We start from the raw sequence: 26,589 nt of genomic DNA, 5'->3' as shown, positions 1-26,589 counted from the left end.
TGAGTTTTTTAAGCTATAATTTTAAATACTCTTTGTGTAAAATTATTTAGCAAGCATATTATTTAGTACTAATATTTTCCCCTCCTCTGCAAAAATTTTGTAGCCTAAGTCGCAGTAACACTTTAAATGTAAAGTCATTGCAATATTTAGTACCATGTTATTACTAGTGGAAAATATTTATGGATTTTTAAAAGACTTCAGTAAGCCTCAGATCTGCTCTTCAGTGAGGTATTTAAAGACAGAAAAGAAAGAAATAAAGACAGTGAAAGATTCCAGTCAAGAGCTTCTGTACAGTCAGGAGGGACTTCATGCAAATTTGGAGAGTTTCGCTGTCCTGAAACAACAATTATAATTAGAGAACTGCAATATTTAAAGAAATTCTGCCTATCAGAGACTGCTTTTTATTTTTTTTTAATTACTCAAATTCAGATTAAACTGAAATCAGTCTTAGGATTCATATTTGTTTCACTAGCCTTTGAATCTTGTCAAAACAAGTCACTACCAAAAGCTCTTTCAGATTTCAGAGAACATTGAGGGTTGATGCCATTGCAGTGGTGGCTGCAGAGGTGATCCGTGGACAATTGGCAGGGCAGAATCAGGTCCAAAGGTGCAGGGGGGAAGGATGCAGCATTTTTCTCCTCCACAGCAAGGTATTGGGTACTGTTTGAAAAATTGATTTTATTACTCTAACAGACTAAAATTATGCCATTTAAAATGTTGTTCAATATTAAGGTATAAGTAGCATTAAATTCCTGGGTTCCCTTTACCAAAACAAACTGCAAAGGCTTCCCCATACAATTGCCAAATGACTACTTGAATTTGCAGTTGTAGCATATTTCTCCTCTAAAACTGCTACCAATCTTCCAAACATAAGCAATAACTACATATGGACATGTTTAGCAAATCAGAAAGAGTAGACTGATTGCTGGGAAATGTTTTGTTTCCAATTATTTGCTCCGTAAAATCTAGAATCCCAGATAAACAGAGTAGCGAAATCCCAGTGGTTTATCTGTAAGTATACAGTGACTTAGAAATGCTATTAAAATTGCTTGTTTTGAAAACCCCTAGCAGAGAAAGCTGAAAGCAAAAATCTCTTCATATTGATCTACTTCAGGGATGCATTTAAGCATTTCAGGGTGGAGTGCCATGGTCAGTAAAGTATTTAGGGCTGCTTCCATCTTTACCCTACATTTTATCTTGGTTTCTTTTATCCTCTTTCCCACTAAATGAACCTGATTTTTTGTCATGCCTATACACCTTTCTCATGTCCAATACATATGGAACTTGCTAAATCAGCTCCTGACGCGCCAGCCAATTCTAACGGGGGGGGAGGGGGGGGGCTGAGAGATACACCATTACTTCTTATTTCTAATGTGTTTCTTAATTTGAAACTTTCATTTTCTGTAGTGATGCTGACTCAGCAGCAAGTTTATTTCCAGAATTACTAAAACAACTTTCCCCTCGGAGCAGCAAGGGACCCATGACTCACTGGTGGAGAACAGCAAAACAGAAAGAGGCCTTTTTCCATCTTTTAATATTAAAAAATGAACTAGAAGGAGTTCATAAAACAGTCCTAGGGAATTTCTGTGACATAAAAAAGTAGCAGTAGATCTCATTTCACAGACAGATTGAACACAACCATATTTAATTTGGGCTGCATCTTAAATATATAGCTTCCATTATTTTACACGTTGCAAAACAAGATTTAGAGAGATCACTTTTGATTTGCTTATACTTACGTCACATATGTCAGAATCAATCACTTTTTCAGATAGACGGTTTTTTACTCATATGCTGCAGTAAAGTGGCATTTTGTTCTTGTAAACTTTTTTTTGGTTTCTAGCATTTAATGACTGCACTTTCCCATCCCCAAGTTTTTGGGATCATTCATGTGCTATATACGTGGTTCAGAGATTAAAAAATACAAGAGCATAATTAAATTCAAAAGGATATTTTTCAGGGGGGTGCTTTTCCATCATTTGCTGAAAATAGATTATCTCCCTCTCCATCATCATCAACAACATTTTAGTAAAGAGCAGCAGAGTGCATGTTACTCTTCACCTAATAAATCAGCAGAAGACTTTGCTGAGATAGCTATATATTGATGAGCTTCTGTGCAGATTTGAAGAGGTTTAAGCACATACACAAATAGTTTGTGTGTATAAAAGCAAATTTGTAAGCTGTCTTAAAAAGGAAGCTGTCTTTAAAAAAGGACTGTGTGTTTCCTGCTATCGTGGTTTTTAGCTAAAAATTTTCTAGTCACGTCAAACCATTTCTGAACCAAGGAGAAAGCTGGAAAGAGACTGTCTCTCTTGATGGGAATAAAATTCTCTGGAACATCAACTGCTCCAGCAACTTTTCATAGAAAAACAGAAACTGCTATTCTGAGCCAGAGGAAGAAGACAGACTTTGCTAATGCTTTTAGATATCACCAGCATCTCTCATATATGATACCCTGACTACAATGATGGATCAGCTCCTTATTCCATGTCCACTTTAAAGCTACTGGAGCTCTCTGACATCTGTGGCATGGCACACTGAGGACACATGCTCTCCTTGAGCTCAGACTGGAGTGAAGGTCTTGGAGTGCGTGGCCTCAGCCTTTGCTCTCAGATCAGACTCAGTTCTTGCCTGGCAGGTCCCAGACAGGGACTGGCCTGCTCAGTATGCACATGAAGCCCCTCAGCAACCTGGAACGTGAAAAAGACATATATGATCCTTGTCATCCTCTCCTCCAACTTACCTTCTCCTTGCAGGGTGCAACTGGAGACGCAAGACGCTGAAGGTAGAGAAGAGAAAACCTACTGATCAGTTCTGAGCTTCACAACACCCCCTTATTTGACATCTCTTCTCCCTGACTCTTTGCAAATTGTTACTCTGCTTATGCTCCAAGTGCAACATCCAAACAGTGATCCCACACAGTAACATTTAAATTTTTCTGTTGGCAGATATGAAAATACTAGATTTTTGGGAGACTAAAAATAGCAATTGTTCAAGGATCCTCTTTGTGTATGCAGTTGCTCCTCACTAGGACAGGAATAGTGGTCCCTATTCTTCAGTGACCTAATGAATATCATCCCAATTGGAGGTCTGGGGTCCCATACTAAACCTGCTTTAAGCAATTTTCCCAAGCTACCCTCTGATTTTTTCAGCCTGCTTTCACAAGAGCTTTGTCATGACGTTCCATAGTACCACTCAGCTGGAATATTTCCAAATTAGCAGCTCAGACCCTCAATCTGAAAAGACCTTTATATCCCTATATCTTCACATTCAAAACAAAATGTTGGTTTCAACTTCAGTTTTGCCATTAACATGTTATGTGATGTAAGGCAAAATATTGAATCCTGCTGTAGGATTGTTGGAGTTTTTTTACAAATATGCTTCCCTACTCCAGTTTTATGTTACTAAGCTTATAAGATTTTAGTGTCAGGAAAGAGTTTTACTGGGCATACGCAGAGAAAAAATGTTCTGAATTGCAACACATACTATTATAACTTGAATAAAAATACATCACTGTGTCCATTCCTTACATGTTTATCAACTCCACATTTTCCACACAGATTTTTATATTATACATTCACACAGTGTCCTTTGCCACTACCTTTCCCTTTTGACAGTGTTTATACACTTAAACAATACATTCAGAAAAAAGTTGAAAAATAAAACAGTTAGATGTTCGCTGTTATCCCAGGGTATTGTGTTCATTTTCTAGTAAGTGCCTCTAGTGCACTGGGGTCCCTAATCAATGTAAATATTGTTTAAGATGAACATTGCAGTGGGCATACCATGGAGCCAGACCACCAGCAGAGCATTAAACAGGGACAGATGTGAATGCCAGGATAAAAATGAAGACATTCCTGAAGTGTAAGTATGTTACTTATATCTGTTTGTAGGAAATGGTAATGGAAAAAAACAAAACCAAAATTTCTGGAAAATAAGAATGTGAGTTAAAATCATTGTGTTGAGATTTTTCTTTTTTTTTTTTTTTCTAAAATAGCAAACTGAAAATATGTGACATATTTTAAAAATATCTTGAGCTATTAATATCTTCTAGCTTTAATCTTCCATGAATGTTTTTAATTAATTTACAAAGGTATAATCATTTTGGTGATTATCTGTACTGGACAAAAATGCATGGTTTTATTTTATGCACATGGCTTTCTCTCAGAAGTAGTATCTTTTATAAGATTAGAGGATCTAATTAGGATAACAGACAAAGAGTTTCATGCTGTCTCAGACAGTCATTCAAGGAGAAGCAACGAGAGAGAGAAACCTCCTCTTGTAATTTATGAAGATCATCTGATTCCTACTTTCGCTTAGTAGTAGATTCATGTTGATTAATTCACTAGCTGTCAATTTCCATGAGCAATTATACAGCAGATTTCCTACTGATATTTAAACACATTTGTTCCTTGTTGGCTTTGTAGTCAGGCTGTTCTCTATGCTGCCTGATTTAGAGATTACTGGTGACATTTATGGAGCCCACACCACACTGACTATTCATGGTACTTGTACACGTGCTGCCTGTCCCTGCAGGGGCAGGGGAGGTGGCAGTGCCTACTGCTATGGAGCTGGTGATGGCACAGACTGACCTGTGTGGGACCAGGAAGGGCAGGTGGGCAGGATGGGGATCCCTTTTGGTTAAGTAGGCAGGGCTGGGGACCTCCACTGGAGAAGGGCAGGGCCAGGGTGAGCAGCCTCCTAGGGAAAGAAGAGAGGGGAGACAACTCAGCTGATGTGATGTGACCAAAACATATTTTCAGAGTGCTCTGTTCTCAACAGCATCCAGAGCTGGAAGTTCTCAGCCCCTACCTGCCACAGAGAGTTGAAGCATCCCCTATTAAGAGGGAGTGTCTTAAAAGACCTTGGCCCAAAAGCTGGAGCTTTGATCTTTATAAAGGTGAATGCAACAGATGAGTTTAAAGCAAGCCACAGTGTTTGATAGCAGGGTGGGTATCAGTCATTACTGCAGAGTCTTTAGTAGGAGTCTTATTTAGCTGCAATATTGATTTCTTGATGAGTGATGGCAGAGAATCTGGTGGAACTAGCATATTGGATTACTGTCTAAGCCAACAATGATTTAGAACTGAGTTGATTAAGCAGGACGGTTTGGAATAGGTCAGTGGAATTTATAATTAATTGTTTTCCATTTTGTAGCAAAATCAACTACAATACCAGCCTTCTAAAATGTGATTAGCACAAACACAATTGTTGTTTGACACAGTTTATCAGATATAATTATTTCCATATGAGATCTACAACTTTGCTTTTTTACATTCTTGATTGCATAATTGAAAGCAGCAGCTTTATCTTTCTTCTACCTTTGGTGGAAGTCATTCAATAAATAGTACCAACTGTATTACAGCTTAGAAATGTCTGCTGCAAAAGGCAGTGCATTTCACTGGCTCTTGCCAATGCACCTTCACTTTTAAGAAAACAACTGAAAGTATGCAGAGTGCGTGTCAATATTGAAAGAACCATATAGGCTACAGACAAATCACTTTATGCCTGAGTTATCCTGTGTTCTGTATCACCCTGCTGGGTGGTTATTCGTGTGAAGTAGAGGGTTTAATATTAAGAGCAGTCACTGTTTACTGTTCTCAGAATTTATCTTGCATTTGCCCAAAAGCCTACACTGTCTAACATGGGTTGTTCTACCGAAATTTAGAGAAAGAAGGACTGAACCCAAAAAATGGCTCACTGTTAGAAAAAACAACCTATTCCTGAAAAATGTATACTTTTGATTGATCATATGCATGTGAATATTTCCATGACTACAGAGAGTATTGATTGGTCCCTGTGGGACTCCTCATGTGTATAAACGCTTGAAGGATCAAGTTCTAATTTTGCTCAATATCAGAGCTAATTGCTGTAGATACTATTGACAAAAATGAAGGTTGTCTCCTAGCTGTGGTTGCTGAGGATGTTCCATGAATGTTTTTCATAGGGTGATACATTACACGTTCGCTTTTTTAAAACTGTCCAAATACAGTCAGTGACTATTTATACAATTAAATTTAACAACTATGAAATATGTGTTACAGTGCCAGTTTGAAACATATTCCTAATAGCTGGTTTTATATATGATGGACCACCAGGAAGCTGTCATCAGAATAATACTGTGCCTTTTTATACGTTCCCTAGGTCTCTTTTTTACTTAATAGACTGTTTAATAATACTGTAGTCAAAACTGAACAATAGAGATTAATGATTTGATGTACAAATACTTCAAGGTAAAAATTAAACATTAATAACATTCCAGCTGGTGATAAAGTATGGAAGCCTCTCAAGCACATAAAGAAGAGTTTCAAGAGCTGTTTTAGAAAATCAACACACATAGAGAACACGGGAAAGGAGAGTGTTGTGTAACGCCTCACCAGGCAAGCTTTACCTTTTCATGGGAAAGGCACTATAGAGACCACACAAACATTAGAAAAAAACCCCCACCACCAGAAACAAAACAAAAACCCCAGACCTGTTTTTTCAAACAGAAAAAACAGCTCTTCAGAGCTAAGAGAGATTCAAAAGTGATCTAACTGTAAAATAATAAACATGAGGGGAAAATTTACTTATTTTTTCCCAGTGTTACATGAGAAAATTTCTGTTTTGCAGACACTGCATGAAACAGTAATGTCCTATTTTTCCTTAATGCTTTTGATTTACTGGGCTCATAAAACATAATACCAGAAGCTCTTCTTAATATGGACTCATTCTACTGCTAATGCACACAGGCTGTTTTTTGTCTTAGTGTCAATTCAAGAGAACTTCACTTGATGTGTTTGTAAAACAGTAGAAATGTTGCCTGCAAAAGGGAAAAATATCTGTGTAAGAGTTTACAGCATCAGTTGCTAGATTAACAGCTCTCAGCTTGAGTTCCTTGTTTCAGGGTGACCCTTGGAAAACACATTCACAAGGAAGGAATGGGGAACCAGAGAAAGTCCATTGCAAAAGGATCCCTGTGCAGGTGTGGGGAAAGTTCCAGGTCCTACAGAACTGCTGTTACTGCTGTTTTCAGCATCAGCCAAAGCTTAATTTCTCCTCTGTGACCAACTGCTCTGGCTCAGTGGGCATAAGTGGTGTAAGATTTCTCTCCCACCTGGCACACGCCAGTCCAGCAACCAGCCTGTGTCCTACACCAGTCCTGGGCTTTGTCACGCAGCACTGCCCCAAGATGGTCCCCACTGGCCACGGACACCCTGAAACACAGCTAAGCACATTCCCATTCTCAGGAATCTACAGCAAGTCCACTGAGTTCCTTGGAGATGGAAATGGCTCTCACTGCAGCTTTTGGCTTTACAGCCACTTCCAGTAGGCAGCACGGGTACTCTGGCAGCAGAAGCCAGCGGATACACTAAACCACGCTAAAGTAGTGTTTAGAGGAATGGTAATTACTAACATCCTTTCTCAGTCAAGCCGACACTAACCAGGCCTACTGCTAGGTGTGTGTATATACACACTCACACTCAATAGATAAATAGATACGTGCATATACTCCAGGAAAAATATCTCTCTGGAAGGTGATGAGGTCTCACTTTAAATCAAGTACCTGACACTAATAAAAACAATGTATTCAGCCAGAAGATCTCGCACACCGACTGGCTACAAGGTAAGTCAGTATGAAGCAACCCTTTCTTTTCTGCCCTCTCAGTTGCTTTTTTCTGTATCACAAGCATTTGTTGAATTTTCACAAGTGCTTGTAAACAGACACTTTAAAATAGAAGCTTTCTTTTCTTTATTGTTTTCTTTAAATTAATTTTATCAAAAGAAATTTGGCCGTAGTTTCGTATGTTCCATGGTTTTAAAATGACCCAAAATACTGACAACTTTCCTTTAAGATTCTCTACCTTCTTCCTTTCTCATAAGGGATTTTGCTATTCGAACTGTTTTGTCTGATTTCATTTTAAATATTTACAGGTGGGAGGTAAAGCTGTCAAAGGTATTCCCAAGAACTGGGAGATCACTGAAGTGATTAAGGTGTCAAAGCTCCTTTTGCAGAGAGAAAAAGGCTCATTAACTATTTAGATGTTTGAAAAAATTTATATAATGCTCCTACCTAATAAATTTCCTGTGATTTTTGAAAGATTATCAATCAAATAATCAGCAAATAATTTACTATCTCTTAATAGTGGACAAATGTTAAAATACTTCTTGATGACTTGTTGAAGTAATCAAATAGTCATTAGGAAACAAAAGTCTTGCTAGGCCATCTTATTGCTTACAGCTATTTGTCATTATTCTTGTTCGTGGAAAAACCAAGTACTGGCAGTCAATATAAATCATGCACAAACAGCTTGTTGATATCTAACCTAGAAATATCTTCAATAGAATTATGTAACTAATATTTGTTGTTTTTTTTCTGGTAGCATTTGTTTGAATATTGATTTCTGGAGAGGAAAAACAGTGAATGATTTTACAGAGGCATAATTAAAGAACCACATATGACTGTATATTTCTTGTTTTCTGTGAACTTGATTTTGCTCTCACTCAAAATTCAATCCTTTAAGACACTGAACAGCCAATCTTCATTTTAGCAAAATAATTTTATGCAGATTTCACTTTAATCCTATCGATTTTACTGAAACCACACATACCAATGTTGGAGAGAAATTTCAGCAGAGCTACACATTAAAAACAAGAAACTAAGTATTCACTGCAATTTGCTCAGAGAAGATTAAGACCTCTGCTTAATAATTAACAACTGAATTAATTCAGTTCAAAAGCCAATTTAAAAAGAACTAGGAAAAAGTCTTTCCCTTGCATCTTTCTTTGGATTTTTCTTTGTGTTTCCAGTAACATTTTAAGGATCTATTCCTGCAAATATTTTTCTACATGAGTAATTTAATTCCTCTGATAAATGCTATTGAATTCACAAGGGCTAGATTCAAAAGCAAAGTTACTTATCTGGGCAAATGCATCTAGGATGGGGCTGTTAGGCAGCTCCCCATGACAGCAGAGAAGAGAAAAATAACCTTAGCCTGTGGGACTAAGGCCTGGAGGATTGGGCCCATAGCCAGTGACATTATAGTATTTTTTTTAATAAGGAGGAAAACCCACGCATGAGTGAAACCATATGGAAAACCAAGTTAAGGTGAGGAGGTTTTAAGTAATGCTTATTTATCATTTTGAAAGAGAAAAAAATCCTGTTCCTGCCTATTGCATTTTATACTTTAAATGTAGGGACTGATCCTTTTGCCAAAATTCCTCTCCTTGTCGGGAGGAAAGTTATCTGCTTAGACAGCAGCAGGATCAGGCCCTGAAAAGTTGTTACAAGCTTGTTGGCAAAGCTTGTTCCCTTCCACCCCTCTCCTGTTCTCTGTTTTTCCTATCCCTACACAGGAAGAAAATTAAAAGTTAAGCTAAAATACATTAACTAATATCAGTTTATTAATTGGAGAATTCAGCTTATCCTTTTTGCCGTTCATCTGAAATTAATTAAGTGTGTAGAATTACAAGGTGGGTGTACCACAGGCAGCAGTCCAGGCTCAAGTTAATCAAAAGAGCACATGTTGAATGCATACAATTTAGTTAAGGTTAATCCAGTGAAGATGATCCCTCACTGGTCCTAATTACTCTAGGTGATATATTGTGGAAGGGGAAAATAGGAAGGAAGAGAAATTTTGTCCTGCTGGCCTACCAGGATTTTCTAATTAAATTTAGTAGGCTATGCACAGGAGCAAATAGTTTCAATTTGAAGAGAAGACCACACTCCAAGGGTGCTTGTCTGAAATTAATAAAAGGAACTTTGAGCTAACAGAGTTAAGCATCACACCTTAAAAATATTAAAGTTAAAGCTGGTCCTTGTGCCTTTACAAGTTTCCAAGATACTGGAAGCACTATGTCTCTCTGAGCACTTCAGACCTGGTGTACATTTTTTGCTGCTGTAATTGTGATGTTTCTATTTAACTCTTGAGCAAAGGTAACAACACACTAAACCAGGCCTACTCTGTTACTTCACTACCCTCACTCAAGCAGCACATAGCAGTGGGACAGAGCTAATTTGCAAATCAAAATGTGTTGGTTTTGTATTAACAATAGCCTTTTCATTTCATCTTTTTTTTTTTATTATGTCAAACCAAAAGAAAACAAAGGTGTTTTTCGGACTCTTTGACTTCATGTTCTATGTTCATTACCTTGTTAGGTTACTTTTTCTCCACATTTGTCCTTTGAGTTTTCAAGGAATCTTATGAAAAGCGTTTTTTTCTCTAGGTATATGCATATAAAATTTGTCAAATAATTTGCCCTATTTTTCAGGTTGGTGATATATCTCCGCTCAAGTGGAGGTATCTGTTTCTGATTTATTAACATTTGATCCCCTGGTTTCCTGCCATTGATCAAGACTAATACTCAGCTCAGCTGATGAGTTTTATATGAAATCTGATATTGCAGGAAGAAAGGTTAGTTCCATTTTTAATATTTTTCTATTTCAAGGATTTTCCGGGACCACAACATGCACACGAGACACCTAACAATATTGGGCGGAATGTGTTATGCGCACACATATATACACACACATACCGTTTCCCTGGGATAAAAATTTTTGGAAGTAAAACAAGTATTTATCAATAGAACAGATGTTTGCTTGGTGTCATTCACATCCTGTAAACTGTATATACATTTACACCCTACCGCCAAAACATGGTTTCACCCTACTACTGACCGTCTGTCTGCCATTCAATCTCTAGTTAAGTCACGGTCAATAAGGTCAGCTCTTTGGCAACATCTGTATTTGATCAGTTCACACAAAATAGGAGCCTTCCTAATGCCTGACTACCCTCAAGTATTTTTAGAGGCAGCGTATTACAATAGTTGATTCACCGCTGCTGCAGACTCTGCACTTGGAAGATTTTTGCCTCCTCTGAGGAACTGAAATGTGAAGATTAAAATCCTTTCTAGCAAAATAAATCTCCAAAATGAGCAGGTTTAGCTATGGAATAGCTTCTAGACTGACAAGAAGCGTTTAGCAGTTTCTCTCCCCGAGTCCCTGGTCTCTTGGTGTAGAGATTTGGGGTTGTGATATTTTGCATTTTAACCCTGTTCTGCACACAGATTATGTTTAAAGCATGTCTAGGTTGTTGCAAAGATGAGAAGTAAAGTCAGCGGAAAAAACTCTCTGCACTTTTACTTCAAAAACCAACAGCGAGGATTAATGCAGCCAATTGTTTCCTGTTGGTGTTTCTGTGCTCGGCACAGGCAGTACTTCCAGCAAGTCGGTCTACTTTCTTCAAGATGAGTGAATGCAAATTCTTCCTTTAAAGAAAGCAAAATATTCTGTGTGGAATCCTGGCCCCACTGAAGGTGATGGAAAATACTCTGGCAAAATTGAGTGAGACAGGATTTAACCTGATGGTACCACTGCATTATTTCAATGCTGTGAGCTATCTGAAAGTACAAGGTTAGAAATTTGATTCTAAGCGCAGTCGGACTGGTGCCACTTTATTGATGTTCCTAGTTTTAGAGCAAATGAGAATAAAATCTGGCCTGTGGGAATGGGATCATGGGATGTGTTCTCTTTTTTCTTTTTTTTTTTCTTTTTTTTTTTTTTTCTAATGTTTGCTTTAGGAACAAAACATTTGACTCTTGGGAAAAGCAAAACCAGTGCCCTCTGATGCCTTCATGCATTATGAGACTTGGACCTGACTACAGATGATTGTACACTGTTAAATACAGCCACCAATGCTCCAATTGTACTGCTGGTCTTCCTAGTCGTGTTCAACACTGAGGAAAGCATGAACACTGAAATGCTCTCTCTCTGCTGGATGTTGGAAAAACCAGAATAGAGCAGCAAGAGTGCAGCAGCATCCCACCAACAGCCATGGGGCTGTCTTTAAAACAGGACTAGACTGGGTGGTACCATGGGCAAGAGGTAACTGGGAGCTTCTTGGGACTCATCTGATGAGAGGATGGCTTTTTAAAATATTTTTATGATGGAGATATTGTCCACAAAATATGGTGTTGAGAAATCAATGGTTTTGTTTGCACTTTTATTTCTAAAATAATTCCTTTTTATTTACTTTCTGTCATGCTGAATTTTCAATGGAAACATTTGACTGAAAGCATAGCAAGGAGCATGTGAACTAATTTTGTGAACAGAATTGGGATAAAATTTGAAAGCACCTTGAGACAGTGAAATCAATGCATCATGTGAATCTATTTTCTTTGCAATTTTAGTTCTCTCAAGAGCCCTGGAAACCTCAGAGGAAGCTTGCCCTGAGTGCACGTTTGATCTGGGAACTGTTCACAAACAGCAAAGTCAAAACCTTCTAAATATTGAGGGTTCTAGAATGGCTGATGTGAGCTGTGGATGCAGAGGATATGCAGCAGAAAATGTAGTTCAGTTCTTATCCCTCCCTTCAGTACTACTTGTATAACATTCACAGATTTTTCTAGAACTTGTTACAATGTATTACATATACTTTAGGTTTCCCCACCCTATTGTTTTGTCCTGTAAAGCTGCCTTAATAGTTCTTTTTTAAGAATACAATATTACATCTGTTCTGAATTTCTTTATTAGGAGTAACTCTACCATGCCCGTGACTTTCAGTAACACAGCATTTTGATCCTTTAGAAGATGAGGGAGATGAAGCCTAAGATCCCCTTCTGATTAGTCAGAAAAAAAACCCCAAAGGCTTACAAATATTTCAGGATTGTCTCTCAGAGTAAGGAAAATACAGTTTTCTTAAATTAGACAGTGGACTCTTACTGAAATATAAATATTAAATTAAATCAAAATTGCAATGAAAACTGAGAGAAAGCCTAATGTCAAATAAGCTGCAGAAAAAGCAATTGCCAACTAAGCCAACAGCAATCTAGAATTTAACTTCACTAAAACTGGTGTCCAGTCCTGGTAAGGTTCAGCTGGTTGCTGTCTCTGCAACTGATTGCTGCATCAGGCTCCATCCAGGCCTCAGGAGACATCACCTCTGAGCTGGGAATGTGTGGAAACCAAATGACTCATCACAGAAGAGATCTCCTTTGCAAAATATCCTAAAATCAGGATGGATTCAGTCTAAGAAAATAAGGAACCTTTCACAGTGGTCATTGAAGTATTGGCAGATGGTGTTTCTGAGGTCTCTTTCTTCAAGTATTTTTAAATGGGCCTGATGGATTGTTTAAAAACTGACTCTAAAGGCAAGAGATGCTGAAGAGGTGCTAATGGAAGCTGGGAAAGGTTCAATCTGACAGCTTGTGTCATATAGAGGATATTTCCTGGGTGTCTTCAATGCTTTCAATAAAGCACAGAAGGAGAGAAAAGGTGCTGGACAATTGCAACAGCAAAGAAAGAAGCCACAGATAGTACTACAATTCTATTTTTACAGTCCTCACTCTCAGAAGGAGCTGAGTGCATCAATGAAAGCAGAGGTAATAAATGTAGTAGTGATTAAAATGTAGTAGTGTGATTTAAAATGTAGAGCTGGAAAATAACAACAGCATTCATGGGAAAATGTAACACAGTACACCCAGGGAAACGTAATTTGAAACACAGACATCCAAAGGGAGGGAGAATCCTAGAAAGCAGCAATGCTGGAGGAGACCTCAGGGTCAAATGAGACATGAATTTGCAATATGATCTAACAGCATGAGCAGCCAGTGCAGTTGTGCTGTACAGAGAGGGGCGTATCTGGGAACGTGGAGGTCGCTCTCCTTCCTGCCACGGCTCTGACCACACCAGGAGCTGGGTCCCTGGTCACTGGGAAGGAATTAAAAACAAGGGAGAGTTAAGGAAGAAGGAGAAGGTGGACTGACATGGACTGTCTATGAGGAGAAATGCAATAAAAACACCCACTCCTCACTTTCTTAAGGCTTCAGGCACCTTTGCATTGGACCTAAATCATCTGGGGGTGCCTGCAGTTTGCCTTCTCCCTGTGCTGAGAGCTGTCCTGATGTCCACAAGGTGTCCTGCTGCCAGAGACACACAAAGTCAGGAGGTTTGGGCCTCACTGCCCGCAGTGCTGGCAGCCTGCAGAGCCCTGTCCTCGGGAGGCCTTGGCTGGGACGTGCAGGAGCCGGGCCCACAGCACAACAGCGCAATGGCAGCTCCTGCTGCTGCCAGGGAGAGCTGAGCCTCCTGCCTCACAGGAGCGTAGGCTGAGGCCATGGGAACCCCACACACCCCCTGGGGACCTGCATTGCCCCAGGAGGATATGGGGCAATAAGTAAGAAACTCTGGGAGCAGGGAGCCCAAGGCTGGCCCTGGGCACCAGGGAGGAACCCCAGTGCCAGCCCCCACGCCATGGCTGAGATGCATTTCACTGACGAGCTGGTTACACATCATGATTGTGGGGACCAGAAACCAGAATCCAAGGCTGCTCCCTTCCACACTCCCCCAGTAATTGTTCTGTGAATAAATGGGTGACAAAATGTTCAAATTCTTGAGTGAGCATGCAAACCGGTACTGCTCAGGGCAGCTGTGTCTAAAATGGCTCATCAGTTTGCAGCTGTTGATAAACATTTGGAGCCATATTCTCTGCTCTGGTTGAATGACTATGGCTAAAGGCTATGATTATTAAATCATGACTATGGTTATGACTAAAGGCAGGTTGAGCTGGTTTTGGCTGGGATAGAGTTAATTTTCTTCATAGTAGCGTGTATGGGATTGTGTTTTGGATTTGTGCTGGAAACAGTGCTGGTAATAGAGAGATGTTTTGGTTACTGCTGAGCAGAGTTTACACAGAGCCAAGGCCATTGCTGCTCCTCATAACACCCCACCACAAAGGAGGCTGGAGGGGCACAAGAAGCTGGGAGGGGACACCAGGACAGCTGACCCCAAGTGACCAAAGGGTCAGTGTATGTGAATACAGCACTTTATGTGCTTTATTGCATTCCATACAGCACATAAAGTTGGGGAAAGGAGAGGGAAGAGAGGAAACGTTCAGAGTGATGGCACTTGTCTCTCCATGTGACCATCATACATGATAGAGCCCTACTCTCCTGAGGAGAGCTGCACACCTGCCTGCCAATGGTGAATGAAATGGTGCATGAAATCCTTGTTTTGTTTTGCTTTGTTTGCATGTGTGTCTTTTGCTTTACCTATTAAAGCATCTTTCTCCCAACCCATGAGTTTTCTCAGTTTTAGTCTTTCAGTTCCCTCCTCCACCCTGCCATGGGAGTGTGAGTGAGTGGCTGTGTGGGGCTTAGCTGCTCTCTGGGTTTAAACCACAACAAGGTGTCCTGGGGAAAGCATGCATGGAGAATTGCCACATCATGCATGGAGGGCAACGCTTACACCTCCCTTACTCTGCAGTGCCTCTGGAGTGTCCCTCTTTGGTCTCTCAGTGGAGCTCAGAGAAATCTTCTGACGCCAGTTGGTTTTCCTAGATTGCTGCAGCAGCAGCAGCACAGTTATGTCTTGTCTCATTTCCCTCCTGCAGACAGGCTGAGGAGAGACACAGCACACACTCCCTGGGAGCCACAAATATGGCTTGGAAGCTGAGGATGAGCAGTAGGGTACTGTCATGAGGTCCAGGCCATGGTTCTTGGCATCCTGCATGGGGATAAAAAAAAGCAATTCTCAAATATATATGGATTTTTTGTGTTACTGGAAGTTTTAAAATGTCTGTTTTTCAAAATCATTCCATCAAGGAACTTAACTAGAATAAAGCCATTCAGTATTTTTAATCTGGTCTTACTTCTTGCTTTATGGTATCTCTATCAGTAACAGATATTTGGCTATTATGCAAAAAAAAATTAAATTCAACTGAGAAAGCTATTTGCTAACTAAAGCTGGTGTATGAAATTGCCAATGATGGTTTATAAAGTCAAAAATCCTTTTCTTCAATATGACCACAGAGGTCTGAAATGTAAGCTTAGACATGTACAATATAAATTCCTAATAGTATCTATCAAAAACTTGATGAGTGGCTGTTTGCATACATGGAAGCATAAATAATATCCATCAGAAACCACTGAGTTTGACAGAATTCCAAAGGAGGCTACATATTTTAGGTCACTGAAGTCTGGTAAAGGGAATTAATTGTGGACTGACTTTCATTTTATTGCTGTTATTAAGAAAAAAGTTAATGGTTCAGAGCCAAGCTGCAGCATGAAAGATTTTTTTATGTGCAGCCAAGTTATTAGGATAGTGAAGTAATATTCTGTCCAATAGATGGCCAATTATCTGTTAACACAAACTGAAAAAAAAACTAGAAAGCTCTTTGCACTGCCTTGCCTTGCCTTGTCTTCCCTCCCCTTCCCTTTCCAAACAATATCTTGTGCCAGGTTCTTCGTCCAGCAAAATGTGTTCATGTACAACACTGGGTGTGACCAACAGCATCATTTGGCAAAAGCTCAGTAAAATACTCTGTCTCTCCACTTACTCCACGTTTCTGCAAGTGCTTAAGAAAAAGTTAATTAGGTGATTGTGCATCAACTTCAATATTTTGAATGCTGCTTTTCCAGTTCATGTGATTTTTATCTAGAGAGTATAATAGCTACTAGACAGGAGACGAATGACCAGCATTATCAGTTTCTACACAAGCGGTATATCCTATGATTGTCTGACAAATTTAATTAGGATAATTCACCAGAAGAATAATTAAAAACCCCAAATAGTTTGCACTAGGTCCACCAGTTTTAATCTCTACCTTAGAGATCAGATTTCATTCTGTCAAGCAACAGTATTTAACTAAATTAAAAGAAATCCCACTCCATTACTGCTGAACTGAAGAAACCTTAGCCCGGTTTATTTTTCTGCTGTACAGGCAGTAAGTCCTAACTCAGCAGTGCAATGGTTGTTGTGGAAAGCAGTGCCCAAAAACTCTTCAAACAACATTTTGCACTGAATTAAAGCAGCTGAAGGACAATGGAAAAAAAGAAATAAGAAAGGAGAGAAAAGAAGTAAGAGGATTGCAGACACCATGTCTCTCAAGGGCTGTGCAAACACAAGCCCTTTGCTCCCCAGAAATTATTTAAAGACATAAATGAACGCTGCTGCAAGAAATTGTGTTACTGGTAGCTCTTTTTGTCTGCCTTTCCTCTAAGACATAGATCTGAAAAGTAAATGGCCATTTTGGCTCAGTCCTCTGTGCAGGCAGGACCAAATCTTGCCCCACTGTGTCATGGGCACTTTGGGTCAGTCTGTCTGTCTTGAGGGCTCTTTTTTGAGGGCTTGAGGTTTGGGCTGAATGTGATGTATCATTGTGCACCAAAGAGTGTGGGGGAAAAAGTAATTTCTTTCTAATGCCAGACAGAAACATAACATTAATCAAGGACAGCCTCTTTCTAATTTGTTTCACCTTTCATAAAATAGGAATAAGATTTCCACCATATTTTTTGTGATAAATATTTGCAAAGGGCTTTTTGGGTCTCATTTAGAAAGTTTTGGAGATGCTGGAGTTATTTTACTTCAAGTCTGTGTTTTTAAGCTAGTGCACTTTTTCTTCTTTCTGGTATCATCCTAAACACAAACAGTATATCAAGAAAAACAACCCTGACATGTTTTAAACTAAAAATCTCATGAACTTTGAGCTGCTGACATGACTTCCAAGGCTCAAACTACCAAAACAGGGATTTCCCTTATGATATATATTTTTATTTTCATCTACTGATGATGTTAAGTCACTGCAATAAACAGCTTGTTGTCCTTGAAGCACAACTCAAGCAGACCACTCTGGGGTTGTGAATGCCCCCTGGTTCCACATCCACCTTGCTCCAATGCCCTCATTGCAAGGGATGGGAATGGTGCCCCCGCTCCAGTCTTGCTTTGGCCTCTGGAGAGGAGCCTGCCTTCAGGCACGAGTTCAAGACCTGTTCTCCACCAAAGGACCAGACTTCAAGCCTCTTTACAAAGAGGGATATAATGCTGGAAAGCCATCTCTGAAATGAAGGGCTCTGTGAGAAGCACATGGTCAGACCAGATCAGGAGCAAAAGCCAAATACGCTGTGCAGTGGGGCCAAGGGTCAGGTTTGAAGCTGGATTCTCATTAGCTCACAGAGGGATAAGACACTTACATGTTTTTAAAGATAACTCCTCAAATACTTTGCTAGCACTTCTGAACCTTTTCCACACTCCAAGACATTTTACAATAAACAGAAATTTGTTTTCTTCCTTCCTACCAGCCACAAGCAGAGGGGAGTTTGCCACAACCTGTTAGAGCCCTAATGGGTGACTGCTGTTTAATGTGAATTACAGCAACAGACACCTGTTTGCCAGGGCAATTGTGCAAGGAGAGAGCACAGACAACCTGGAAATGTAAGGACTTTCAAATTTTCTGTTGTTGCTTTTGAGCTTGTATTTGTTCCTCGGTACTTTGCAGTCATTTTGCAGTTTTAACTTCAGCAGGGAATTGACCCATTTCTAAAATCTTGGTGTCAGTATTAGATGGTAGATGATTAGATCATTAGAGGTACTGTTGCAGGATCAATAACCAGACTTAATCAAATATTAGAAAAACCTTAAGTCAAGACTGAATAGGCTGCCTCAGTTGTTTTTGTCTTCCTAGCCTGTTTTCCTTTTATTCACTTCTCATGCTGAAGTTCTTTCCTGTGCAAATCCTTCCCTTTAATTGTTTAAAGCATTTCACTTATTTGTTTCTTTTTCCCTTTACCTCAGTTCAGGAAACATTGCAGCTCTTGATAGACTGTTTTTTCTTTCTCCATAGGTTTCTTTTGAAAATCAGGAGGAAAATAATATCTTGCTCTCCTGGTATATTCTGAAAGTACTGACTTTTCAGCAATTACTTAAGATATGTGTTTTAATAATAGGATCAGGAGAGGCAGCTGCCTAATGATTAGAACTTGTGGTTTTATCTGAAAGTATCGCTGTCTCTAAAATCTCTTTAATAGCATGCTAAATGATAAAAACATTAATTAGATAAATGGACATTAATCCTCCAGCTATATGTAATGCACCCTTTGATGTAGCCTGCTTAGGAGCTTTAGGTCTGCCTGGCATTTCCTTTTCCCCAAGTATATTATTTTTTCAATAATTCAAGCAGGTATTTTACTGTGTTTCTTCAGTGTTGCTGTGGAAGAATAAGGTTCTAGTTGAGTGGAAGTTGCTAAGAGAGCCAGTTTCCAGGGCATGAAACCCTTTCATTTGAGAGGGCAAAGGTCGACTCAACAAGAAGTTGAGTCATACCAAAAGCAGGACAAGTGTGTTCCCTGGGAGAGAGCCAGCAAGACCATCCCATAGAGGAATTCCCTGCCTGAGGAAGGTGTTTCAGTCTGGAGAGCCTACTAGATTTTCTTAATCAATGCTAGACTTTGACAAGTGTGGAAATAGTTGTTAAGTCATCTTAGAATCATAAGGTAGTTCATATGCAGCTTCTGGACTTTCTAGTGCATGTTCTCTAATTTAAACCAGGGAGATTTGTAGTGCTAATTACAACAATATGTCATAACTGTAATTTTTCAGATGTCTCCAATCAATAATGGTATTGGAGGTCACGCAGATTCCAGTGTGTGTATTTTGCAAGCATTCATATTTTTCCTTGATTGTAGCATTAAAGAAAGCATGTGTGCAGTGCTTAGCACAGGACTGTTAGATAATCTGGAGAGAAAGAGGAAGAGTGAAATTTATGGTATTTGTCTTAATAAAAAGTTTTTCAAGATTTCTATTTGCTCACCTGGTGCTACTTTGCCTTCAACCTGTCAGCATCATCTGAAAGGAAATTCATAATCATGAATGCATACATGTGACTGCATGTATATGTGTGATCAGGAGAAAGGGAACACAAAGGTGAGTGACAGTACTTCTTCAGGCTGCATCCTCCAAAGAGCGTATATTAAAACAGAAAAATGGTTTCAGAAATTTCATCCACTTTTTTTTCTAATAAGTAACATAAGTATATTATGAAAAAGCAATAAACTGTCAAGCGATGTATTATTTTTAAAACCTTTACACTGAATTAGCACTTGATTTACTTGATTATTCAAAGATCAACAAAAAACCCCTCCATGCAATGTGGCCTGTGGCAGTATGGTCTTTACAAAGGTGTTGCAAGGGTTTTAAGTGCTGACTGCAGATTGCAGATGTGATTTGTGGTTGTGGGTGCAAGGTGTGTATTCACAGATGATGTGGGCAGCTGATTATACTTCTCACTTCCTACTGAGAGCAGTCTGCTTCCCTGGGACATACTTCTTTTGGCTCCTTGAGAGGTGTTGCTAGAGCAAAGACCTTTACAATACCCCAGAAACCTGGATCAGAGCTTGGTGAGAGGAAAATGCTGATAGATAATCTTAGATCGTGACCCTGAGGTTTTATAGTATCTTGAGACATTTCATGCAGCAACCAAGTGTTTGCAAGTTAATCACCCAGAAAGAAGTGTGAATCCTTGTCCTGCAGTTTGTGTGGCAGGACCTGTACTGCCTCAGTCTGGAGGTTTTCCCAAATATGCCATGGAAACAGACTTAATAACGAGACTTTTTTGTCAAAACTCATTCTGTCTCAAGTTTTCTCATCTCCTGATCAGCCATTAACCAACCATTTGTTATTAAAAGACTCTCCTCTTTTCATCCACACACCAACAATATCAGCTAGTAACATTCAGCAGACTTGTAGCTGTAACCTGCCAGCGCATTCCGGTTGTGTAATGCATTCAACACATTCCCAGCAGATTTTAATTTACTCTAGCAATGCCTAGATGAATTCACACACAGCACATTGCAATGCAAATGGAATGGTTAAAATAGATCACACATCTCTCTTCCATCTCAATTTCAGTCTAATGTATCATTGCAGCTTATTCTGTAAACTGTTGAAGCCATCTTCATTCAACTGTAAACTAAAGAGACTAGATGTCTATCAGAGGAAACCAAAACACTTCTTGATTAATCACAACCTCTTGACCTAATGAGTGATAGCTGTGTTAAAAATGTTGTCATTATCTAAATGGAGTACCCAAACGTCCTGCAGATCCTAAGCAAATTGACTCTCTTCTATTTATAAACAACACTGGAAGATGAACTCCTGGGTTTATACTGGAAAAGGGACATCATTCATTTTTATCCAACATACCTGCTTTTAGTGATATTACCCACACACGCTGGTTCTAGAAAATCTTAACAACTGAAGTGGTTTATATGCTTTTAAGACTAATTTTGAAGTTTATGTGTACATTCATCACACCGGAGCTGGGTGCTCAATATCTACCTAAAATGCATAGTATTATTAATACATGTTAAAGTTCCTTCTCAGGCTTTCTGTTAGATACTAAACATCATTAGCACAAGATATGGAATTCTGGCTTTTCAGAGTTTGTATAAACGTTATTTGCTGCTGAGGGCATTTTTCCAACACGTAAAATGTGCATCTCTTTTTGTGCATGACAAAGTGATAAATCTTTGAAAAGCCAGTTTTATAGCTATATATTGCCAGTTTTTTGATTAATAAGCTGGTCACATGCAAGTAAAGATGCTGTTATAGAAAAAAAAGTCAAATTATGTACAGATTTTTTTTCCTGTTGCTTCTAAAATATTGGCTGTTTCTTTCTACATGTTGCTCCAATGAAGCCTTGAGAGGAAAGAGGCCTGGGTTGCACATGTCCCTAATGATTTACAGTTCTTTTCTTCCAGCAAATGCCTATTTGTTATCATATTACTTTTAATTCCTAGCAGGTATAGTAGTTCTTATTCCTATTAAGTAAAAAAAAATAAATTTAAAAACCCACAATAAATAAGTGCACAACTAGTTCTTGTGCTGAAAATAAATACAAAGTCAGCCACACGTTCCTTTTTTGGAAAACAATTGGAATTTATTGTAACTAAAAAGTCCCTGCCAGCAAAACGAACATCACACTCCATTCCACATTTGTAATTTATTGCTACTGTTCACTGTAGGGTGGATGAAAATGACCAAATAGCAAAGGCCTTTCTCAGCCTGCATGGGTAGATGTGTTGAGGTGCACAGTGCTCCCAAACAGTGCAGGTAGGTGTGTCACAGCCCACCTGTGGCTGCCGTGGTTTGTTAGACCAACCCTAGGGGCAATCCTGCTCTACAGCCTGGGCTTGGGATCAGCTGGTTTTGGGAAGATGCTCTGCAGCAAGCTGCAGCATCCTTCCTCCAGCCAACATGAATGTGCAGCCCAGTCAGCTGGATTTAGGACCACGAGGATTTAAAGCCTCTCTCTCACCTGGCAGTGGATCTAGAGATTAACGCCTCACCAGGAGTCTGCCCACAGGATGCAGAAGTCTTTCCTATTTCTCCCTGATACTTTTCTTGCAAACTCAACATGTGCACTAGGGATTTTTGCCACAGCTTGCCCTGAGGCTGCCTGTTGAGGCAATTATACACAAAGACAGAAGCCTCCTTTGAGTTGTTGTTTTGTAGGATAAAACCTATCATCCTCTAGGAAGAGACTGTATTCCTCAGTCTCCCATTTAATACCTGGCATTTAGATGTATGAAAATGCACCCATTAAATGGTCAGATCATGACCATTTAATCAAATTATCCACATCACCATGCCAAAATAATTTCTCCTTTTCAGTATTTTTTGCCTCACAGATCTCTCAATCCTGACAGGTTTTTTCAGCAAGGACTCTACAACACTACTCAGACTTCTCATGTAAATACAAAATAATATTGTACCAGAGCTGATCCTGCTGGAATCTCAATGGGAACCTTGATATTTCCTCATTATCAGCTACTAGACATATTTGCAATCCTGTTTTAGCCAACATAACTGTGCTTTTTTTTCTAATATCATGTGACTCTAATATCTTGGAGTAGCCAAAGTATAATAAAGCAATGCAGTTTTCTTTTGTAAGTAGAAGTAATTTTATGAAGAGAGGAAAAAGAAATAACCTCATCTGATCAGGCCAAATTTCCATGAGAACGTAATATATTATGGTAGTCTTATTTTTGTTCTTAATCTTTTATTGAACCACAATTCCACCCCTTCACTAATGATATTTCATCTAAAATTCCTTAGGCCTAAAAGCATCTGTCTGTAGTTGCTCTAGTATTTAAATTGTTCTAATATTGAATAGTTCCAGTCTTCTGGACTTCTAAAATACTTGTTGCATCCAAGTTCCTTAGGTGGTTATAAAGAATTTAGTTAGTGCTTCCTGACTAGTGGTGTACCAGGAAGTTTGACTGAATGATCTGAAAGTCCCTTCCGACCATAATTTCTATGAAATCTTTGAAGCTGGCTTTGGCAATATTACAAAGGAAATCTGTAAGGAATGATGAACAGTTCTTGACCAAGACTTTGCACTGCGGTTGCGCCTCCAGCATGAGGAAAAACCTTTGTTCCTTAGGAATTTTACCTTCACCATAGACATTTCTTGCAGCCAAATATTTTCTTAAAAACCATTCACAGCATCACTAGAATTTCAAGGCAAAAGTGAATTTTATGTGATTTATTATATTAGCCTTCACAGAAAAAAATGAGTTCCCTAGAAAATTTGTTTCCTGATGTATACTGGTCTAAGCTATCAACATAAAACACACTTTTCAAACTCCAGCAGTGTTAGTCTTGTAATATTGGTTCTTCATGTTTACCATCGCAACACACTTTTTACCAAAAAAAAAAAAAAAAGAAAAGAGAAAATTGAAATGAGAGAAAATTTTGTTATAAATTAAATGCTCCAACTTTTTAAAATTTATATCACAATATATAGACTACCAACCTAAAAATATTATATATTATATGTAACATAATGTATGCCTTATGATAATACATATGCAACTATATAGACTACATACATTATACACATATGATGTGTAATATATTAGATCTATTAGCTCCTCCAAGGGCATACTGATATTACTATACTATTACTGATATTTAATATAATTGTCTATAATGTGTCTGAAGCATGAAGAAATTTCCCTGACCAACTTTTGGCCAGGTAGGTCAGGCAAGGACAGAAGTTTCTGCTGGCTCTCCACAGAGCTGCTCAGCTACTGATATGTAGCTGGTACTGGTGTGAGCTCAGTAGTGCCCAGTTGCAGTATAGAAGAGCGAGGTTGTTTCACCAGAGTCCATTGTCTGGGACAAGAAACTGCAAATCTGCACTGGCTGAACCCTCCCTTAGGGATGATGCTTTTGTGAGCTGTTCTTGTCCCCAGGAAAGGTCCTCCTGAAGCTTAGCTCAAGTTCCACCAGTTCAAATTAATAAATGGCTGATATCTGATCCTCTTTCTTATGGTCTGACATTAACCAAGGGACAGAAAGCTCCCTGGATCAGTGAATTTCATGCAGAATCCGTAGAAGGTTGTTTCTATAGGTACAATGAGAGTGTTTAGATGATTACACCTTGCATGGCATAATGTTTCTAGTATTGATCTTACCTATCACAGTGCATTGAAATATACATTGCTTTGCATTATTTTACTGACTCCACAGATACATTAATAAGTCCAAGATGGGCCGAAATTACCAATCTCTTTGGCTGCTTGCTTGCTGTCCTTGGAAGAGGGCTGAACTGGCTTTAAGTCAAACCAGTGAAGTCCCCTCTTCTGCCCTGTAAGCCATATTTTCCCAGAGGGGCCTTGGCTGCAAAAAACACTTCTCAGCAAAGCATTCCCCTGTGCCAAAGCTGGGCGCTTACTGGGCACTGGCCCAAAAAGCCTGGACCACTCCTGTGCTGTAGAGTGTGTCAATAATTAGTCACGTGAAACCTTTTGGGGAAAGTGATTGAAACCTAAATCTAAGAGATGAGTTGTAAGATCTAGAAAGGCTAATTAACCCTGTCTCACTGTTGATAATATTTGGCTTCTGTTGATGGTAAAGATAAACTTGTTTCTGCAGTGTACTCTTTGGGTCCTCAGGTTCAAGGAGCCCTAGGTCTCTCAGGTGCTGGATCAAACCTATGTTAGCACTTCAAAAAGTCCCTTAAGTGCTTGGAAATGCCAGATCCAATGGATTTTTAGGACCTAGCTTTCATCCAGCAGGGCCAGTGATGGGTTAAGTTAACACAGGCACATATTGAATATATTTGGAAATGTAGAAAGCACAGTGTTCTCCGGGACTGTCAGATCCAGGAGTGTTGTGTGGAAGATTTGATTGTTCCTGTACAAAGTTGTCTTGAGACTCCAGATATGCTGGGCAGTGCCCCAGTGGATGGCTCTTCCTCAGAAGAGTTAGTTCCATGCAAAACCATCTTTGGAGCCTCTCCTCACATGATGCACTTAATCTGCAGCCAAGATAAAACTCTGAAAAATAATCAAGAGTTTATAATACTCTGATTCTTTATATTTGATGTTTAATTTGTGCAAGAATATAAGACAGTATCACTCCCACTTGTCCATATGCAAATCTGCAGGAAACCCACTTTTAGAAGTGGAGTTAGAAGGCAGACTAAAATCTCTTCACAGATGCAGAGCTGTGAGAGCAGCTCCCTTTTGGCCCCATGATCCGTCTGATGGAAATAGCAGTTCAGGTGCAGACAGTGGGGGTGGAGAGAAACCATGTTCTCTATTATTTACACGTCTCTAATTTCAAGCTCCAGTTTTTCGAAGTAAAATAATTTGCCCCTCACATGGTATCTGTTTCTGGAACTTATTATCTGCTTTGTTGAGTTCAGCTGGCATTCAGATAAGGATAATTTAATTAGGCATCTTGGTAATCATACATGCTTACTTACTGCCACAGCAGGGGGTGGCTTCTTCAAAACAAAACCCTTCACATATTACTTTGGACAGAATGTTTTCCCTGAAAGATTTCACATTGTATGCATGTATGTATACATTACCCTTTTTTTCCCTAGAGTTCACATTCCATGAAGATTTTCATGTTGTTTGGGAATATCCCTACCTACAAAAATTTCCTGTGCTTAGGAGGTGTTCTTTTGAGAAAAATGCTCATTTTACACTGATGGTCCACTTTGAAGAGAGTGATAACATTGGAGGTTGTTCTGAACTGGAAATTCTCTCAAGCCTGAGAGGACATTTCCCTGAGATCGAGGGACATACATGCAGATGTTATTTCTTTGGGAATCTTCCTGTTGCAAAGATGTCCTCACTCCATGCTACTTTGCAGCTTACAGTGTCATCATATTTTCCATCTGAAAATCCAGGGAGAAGAGCATGTTTACAATAATGCCATTAGGAATAGCTTGAGAAAGAGTTTAGTGGGAAAGGTCCAAAACTGAGTGGGAAATGGGTTTATGGCTTGTGCTGCTGCTTAGTATTTTGCCTGTTCTCATATCTGCAGATTCAAACTGTCTGGCAATAAGAATCAAGTTGATGTCCAATAGATGAACATAGTAAAATAAATGAAAATTTGTCTGACTTAGTTCTGCTGAACTTTTGGGAGATTAAAAAATTGAATTTCAGGCGAAATCCAGCTTCTGCAAACAGCCTAAACATTGGAAAACATCTAAAATGAAACTTGTTTCGAAAACTTTTATAATGTTTTGATTGCTCAAAATCTGTGTTTGAATTTGAGACTGCAGTCAATACCCATGTGAAAGAGCAAACACATTGCCCCAGAAACTTCATAAAAGCAATTGTGTAAACTGGAAACAACTCGTTCAGGAGAAAATGGCTGGCAAAAGAAGCACAAGTTAAAATATTTAGGTTTGGCTGAAGTAGCTACGAGCTTGATCATTATATATATAGATGCAAGTAAATAGCTTGTGGGTGGGTCTAAAGTCAATGTGAACCTTTATGTGGAAAATACTGCCTATGTGGGTATGGAAAATAGCC

Source organism: Molothrus ater, chromosome 3, assembly GCF_012460135.2.
Source record: "Molothrus ater isolate BHLD 08-10-18 breed brown headed cowbird chromosome 3, BPBGC_Mater_1.1, whole genome shotgun sequence".
NCBI lineage: Eukaryota > Metazoa > Chordata > Aves > Passeriformes > Icteridae > Molothrus > Molothrus ater.
This window is presented reverse-complemented; position numbering follows the sequence as displayed.